The sequence below is a fragment of the Euphorbia lathyris genome, chromosome 7 (genome assembly GCF_963576675.1).
Source record: "Euphorbia lathyris chromosome 7, ddEupLath1.1, whole genome shotgun sequence".
Taxonomy (NCBI): domain Eukaryota; kingdom Viridiplantae; phylum Streptophyta; class Magnoliopsida; order Malpighiales; family Euphorbiaceae; genus Euphorbia; species Euphorbia lathyris.
In genome coordinates this window covers 30,577,076-30,583,454 of record NC_088916.1, presented here as the reverse complement: position 1 = coordinate 30,583,454, position 6,379 = coordinate 30,577,076, and the positions used below count along the sequence as shown (strand labels likewise).

The following is a 6,379-nucleotide window of genomic DNA, read 5'->3' as shown; positions in this document are numbered from 1 at the left end:
GGGATTATTGGACATACTCTCCTAGGCAATGTTCACTTAGAAGTAGAGCTAGGAGACTCCGAACTAAAATGGAGAAATAGATCACAATTTATCAATATAAACACCACTTTGTCTTATAATGCTATTGTAGGAAGAACATTACCAGATATCAATTTTTAATAGCTAAATTACCCCAAAAACATTTTTTATTGAGCATATTTATCTCCTCCAAGTAAGTAGTTATAAATTGATGAATATTTTGCCCTTTATCAGAGATAATTTTGGAAGCAAAGGTCAGGCAGTCATCTAGGATTGTAGAAATAATTTAAAAAATAAAATTAGTCAGCACCATTCAATCTATGAAGCACCTTGGACCTTGAGGGTCGAGTGAATGAAGCCATTTCTCAAGAGTCAATGATATCCTAAATATGAGTCGAGACCTGGCCATGGATAATTAAGGAATTCATAGTAGAAAAAAAAGATTTCCTAACCCCTGTGAAAGAAATTGCTATTCACTGTCAGCCGCCTTCAGTAACTCTACTTTTCTCTTTCAAATGCATATCCAAGTCCATGAATGTTCAACTGAACCAGACAGACCCAAAGCAGCCTCAATAGATGACCCAAGACAAGACATCCTTAACTCACAAAATATGAAGCTTGTAGGATGATCCGCTCCGGTGATCTAAACAAAAGTTCTAACATCCGATCCGAGTGAGTAAAAAATATAATCAGGATGATCCTTAATTATCATTATATTTAACGTTAAACAACCTTCATTAACTATATAATTCTATCTAAATTTATTATATAACAAATTAATTCCACTGTTAAGGGCAGGGACATGATGACAATAAGGATAAACTCCCATAATTTATAGTTATTTCCTAATTTGTAAAAACGACCCTAAACTTTATAAATATTTTTGTATTTTTGTCCAACAAAACAGTAGGAGTTCAATTCTTGGGTAAAAATTAAAAGCCCCCGATCAAACGAACTATTTTCTTGATATGATTTTTTTTTTTTATAAAAGAAATATATTTTGCAGCATATAAAATATAAAATGATGATATTGATTCGCAACCTTTCCATTTATGCTACTACCATTGCATGTTGAGCCTAGATTTTTCTTTTAAGTGATATAAAATCATTTACATATTTTAAAAACAATAGATTTCGATAAAAGAAAAAAATAAAAAGCGAAGAATCATCACCGTTGTTATATTGAATAGTTATAAAGTATTCCTTTTTAATCATGTGAGACCATTCTCTTTTTTAGCATCTTTTTTAGCTAAAATTAGGTCTCAAATTTTCAGCATTCTATCTACTACTTTAATATTGGATTACTCAAATACTAAACAATGCATATAAACTTCCCAGCCTAAAAGTAAGGAATGCGTTAACTATCAAACATTACTTATAACTAATTGCTAGTAGGTAACACTATACGATTTTCCCTTTCACGTGACACAAGATACATGACAGACATTTGTTTTCGTGTCGTCTGAATATTTTTCGTGACAGTATTTTAAATTTCTGTCATCTGAAAGCGTAATTAAAAACGCACTCGATTCACATGTGGCGTTCCGATGACAGAATCCTGTCATCCAAAGAAAACGCACGTTTTTGTTAAATTTCATTTATTCATCAGATGACACCTGCAATAAATGACTGTCATTGTATAAGAAAAACAAAAAAGCGGCAATTGAAATTTCACTTACGCGGCCATATACCAAATTTAGGCGCTGAATGTTTTGACTGAAATTTCAACTCATATATAAACCTTGTATCTCACCCAAAACCCCATTTTTTAGGTTACGCAATCTTCATCCCTCTCATCTCTCTCTATCTCCATGGTTGATTCCTACATGAAATCAGTGAGCTCGAAACACGGTACTGGTAAGTATCTATTGATTTTCATTGTTCCTTACTCTATCTTTTCCTCATCCGATTTACTTTTGTGTATGTCGATTTTAGCAGCTGGAATAAGGATCTATTGATTTTCAGACCTATCGTTGAAAGAGTTAGATCTCTCGCTTAGATACACTGATTTTATTGTATTCATTTTTAGATTCACTGTTGGAAAGCTTGGATCTTTATCTTTTTTAACCTAGGGCAATACAGTGCCTGATGCTGAAGATGTTCTGATTCCTTTTTATTTGAACATAATATTTGCAGGGATAGTAAGAATGCTACATGGGAAAGGCTGACTGAAGAGATTGTCAATCAGCTCTTGCGTTTAGCATATGGGAAGATTTCTTTAACTTATTGAGTATATATTATTGTTATGCTGGTTTGAACTGATTGGTTGCATGTATGATGTTGTTGTGAGTGGTGCTGCTGAGATAGGTTTACAATATATCTTCCACTTGGCTTGTTATCTGAATGAGTATGTGTATGAAATATGTTGGCTTGTTTATGCTTGATGTTCTGTTTAGGAAGTGTTAAGCCCAAAATATACCTAAAAAATCATCATTATTTACATCAGTTCCGCTATGAATTTGTGTTGTTTATATCTATTTAGAGTACTTTTACGTCCGAATATGTTTCTTCCATGCAAGGTACCTAAATATTTGGTAAAATCCAAATAGGAACGAAAAGAGGTCAGAAACGAAGGAAAAACCCTACGAAAAGAGTCAAAGACGACGAAAATCAAACGGACCATTACGAAGGACGGGAACGAAGTCTGATCCGGGAATAATCAACCGTGTCGCGAACGAGATTCCCTATTCTCGGTCGCGACACGCGTCGGCCAGTCACTCCTCCCTTTCGTCCGAAGGCTGAAATTTCACTTCCCTAATCTCGGTAACTTCAGATTTTCAGGCAGCACATCTTACACATGTTCGATTTCAAAGATACGCATCTGTTCGATTGGATAGAAATGACTCTTCACAGCAGACACGTCCTTTAGACTCTTTTCAACATCTATAAATAAAGAGTTGATTCAGAGTTGAAAAATGATAAATTGAGAGTTAAGATTTAGTACAGAATTTATGCAGAAATTCTGAGTCAAACGATTCAGAGTTAGAAGTTCGATTTTGTAAAAAGCAATATGATGTACACACATTGTTTATCAAATAATTGCATACACGGTAGCATTTAGATTTAGATTAAGATATGTTTAAAGATTAGTTTACATTTTGGTAGTAGAAGAACCATCTCTATTCTGAAGATTCAGCGAGAAGATTAAGTAGCGGATTCGACCCCGAAGCCTGACAAATTCTAACGAGGTTTGAGGAAAGGATTAACGACCCGGAACTCTCATGTCATTTTGAATGCTTCCATGCTTTTTATTCTCTGTAAACTTGTATCAAATTCACAGTTCATCTAATAAAGTTCATGCAATTCAATATATTTTTATGTAGCACTTCTGTAAATGATCCGAAGTGAGTTCTGGTGTTTTCATTAAAAAGTAGTTAAATTCAATATCTTTACAAGGAAATTTTGTTGAACACTTAGGCAAATTCAGTCTTTTAGAATTAATTTGGTTAAGGTAGCAATCTAACCCGACCGTAGGAGGATTGTCTGCGGTTCAAAGCCCTTTAATTGAAGGAGTTTACGTTATTACACTTTTATAATTTATACAAAGTTTAAAGTTGTTTTCTTTGCTTAATGCAAACGAACACAATAAATCTCTTATTTTAGACACTAAACGTTTCTGTTTTGTAATTCATTTTCAAAACAGAACTGATTTCTAACATTCTACATATTCTAATCTAATTCTTATTCTATCAATTTCAAAACCAATTTCAAATAACGATTATCTATTTCTATAAACCTTAAGTCGTGCACTTGCGGAAATCGCTTAACAAGTTTTTGGCGCCATTGCCGGGGAACGCCAAAATTTTTAACAAAAATTTAGATTTTTCGTGTTTTATTTCGAATCTAGGTTTATACATACTTATTTTAACTTTTATAATTTATTAATTTTAATTTACTAACATATTTATTTTTCAATTCTGTTTTGAAGGTAGTTTCGTGCAAAATTTCAAGTTCATGCGCAGTTCTTGAAGTTCAGGCATTGCACCAAACCCGTTAGATCTAGAAATTGAGAAGACACTTAAAAAGAAAAAGAAAGACAAGAAAAACAAAAACAAACAAAATTCCGAGCTATAGAAAATATGGCAAATCCACCAACACTTATGGAATATGCTAGGCTAGGGGTGGCCGGTGTAACCAATAGTATCGTTAGACCAAGAATCACGGTAAACCAATTTGAAATTAAGCCCGCTTTGCTTAATATGTTGCAAAATAACATGACATTTTATGGGTTACCTAACGAAAATCCTAACACCCATTTGACAAATTTCCTTGAAATTTGTGACACTTTTAAAATACCAGATGTGACTGCCGAAGCAATCAAACTTTGACTATTTCCTTTCACTTTGAAGGATAGAGCCAAAAAATGGTTAACTTCTATGTCAGGCGCAACATTTGCGACTTGGGAACAATTAGCCCAAACGTTTTTATCAAAATATTTTCCTTTAGCAAAAACCGCAAGAGTCATAAAAGAGTTAACTGTTGAAACACCTTTCCACATGATTTTGATTTGACAAAATTATTCATGTTAATGATGAAAAATATTCTAAACACATTAAATTTAAATGCTTTGATTTATTCACACTAATTTGTTTGTTCAATGTTGAGTTATTTGATTTATAAGACATTAAGATAAAAAGCCTAAAAGCCCATAAGAGGAAGTCAAGCCCAAGTCAACAGATCAAAGCCTCATGGCCCAAGTAGACTTAAAACGTCGTCGTACTGACTAAGATATAAACCCAACAACAAGAAGGATCGAGACGCCTTCTACCAATAGCTTCAAGATGAAGCTACTGAGTTGAACGACAAGAAGTACAAGTCAGCGGAAGAACAGAATAAACTTGGAGACAAAGTATTTCTACTTTGGGTAAAGCTCAGAAGGCGCAGGAAGCTGTCTTGAACACTTTGCCATAAATATGGGAACATTCCGTTTCATCTGATGAAAAGCTGCTGAGTACTGGCGAAGACAGAAGATACAAGAATATGATTGGCCGAGGACGCTGAGCACGTACTGAGTGAAAGCGATAGGAAGCCGTTTTACTCCAACGGTTATTTCGAAATTCGAAATCACCGGTGCCTCAAGTGTCACTATAAATAGGCCACTCAAATGCTTCATTCGATGCAGATCTTCAATCAAGTCGAAACGCTGACCAAATTGATACTTGAAGTTCTGTGAGAAAAGCAAAGCAAATCTTACACCAATTACAATCTTGTGTAAAAGTCTAGTGTGATCTTATTCATCTAAAGTGTCTTAGCAATTGTTGTTTAGGACAAACACTTATCATTTCTAGAAGCATAGAAAGGAGAAGCTGAGTACTCGGTTATAGTACTCAGTGGTAGTAATAAGAGTGAGTAGAGGAATAGAGGAAGGTACTCTTGTATACTCAGCTTCTGTTGTAAAAGGTTTCGTGCTCTACCTTTAAAGAGCTCAGTAGAGGATTCAAAAAGCTCGGAACGAGTTCCAGGGACTGGACGTAGGCGGAGAGGCCGAACCAGGATATGTCTGCTGAGTAACATATTTCTAACCCTTAACTCCTTTATATATTGCTTGCTATAAAACTGACCAAGTAACGAACTCACACTGAGTTAAGTGCATTGAGAAGCTGAGTTCAGGAATAGACTCAAGTGCTATCTCCTGACTCAAGAAAAGAAACAGACTTAGTCATCAGTTGACTAAGCTTGTGTCTTAAACTACTCAGCACTACTGTGTAAACCTTTTCCTAAGAAAAGAAGTCAGCCATAACGGACAAATTTTTTGAATAGTTCCTATCCCCCCCTTGGAACTAATCTTGTCACGTTACACGGGACCAACATTAACATATTTTTCTCAGAATGATAATGAAACTCTTTATGAGGCTTGAGAACGTTTTAAAGAACTTCAACGTTTATACCCACACCACCAATTGCCCAATGCACTTTTAATGTAAACATTTTATAATGGATTGAATCCTACAACTAGAGGTTCATTAGATGCTATGTCGGGAGGGTTATTTATGAAGAAGACATCCGCCCAAGCGAGAGAACTTTTGGAGGAAATGACAATCAACAGCAGTATGTGGCCCGCAGAACATGGACACATACCGGTGGTGAAACCATCGTCCTCAACCACATCATCCGTTAAAGGTATAGTGAATCTTGATCCAGTCACGATGTTACAAGACCAATTTTCTTCCTTATCGCACAAAATTGATAGGTTTATGGCACCGTGCGATACCAATGGTAATCCAATCCAAACGGATGTGGATTATGAAGATATGAGCGAGATTCAACAGGTAAATTTTGTCCAAGGGCAAAACCAAACTAATAATCCTTATTCTAATACTTATAATTCTAGATGGAGGAATCATCCTAACTTTAATTAGAA

General features: G+C 34.9%; 1 non-coding gene across 1 annotated transcript; it reads right to left on the bottom strand.

The window, feature by feature from the left end:
- Positions 1-5,814: 5,814 nt before the first annotated feature.
- LOC136201731 (small nucleolar RNA R71) lies at positions 5,815-5,920 on the bottom strand. Its single transcript, XR_010674073.1, has one exon. It is a non-coding gene; the product is annotated as a small nucleolar RNA R71 (small nucleolar RNA).
- Positions 5,921-6,379: the final 459 nt, after the last annotated feature.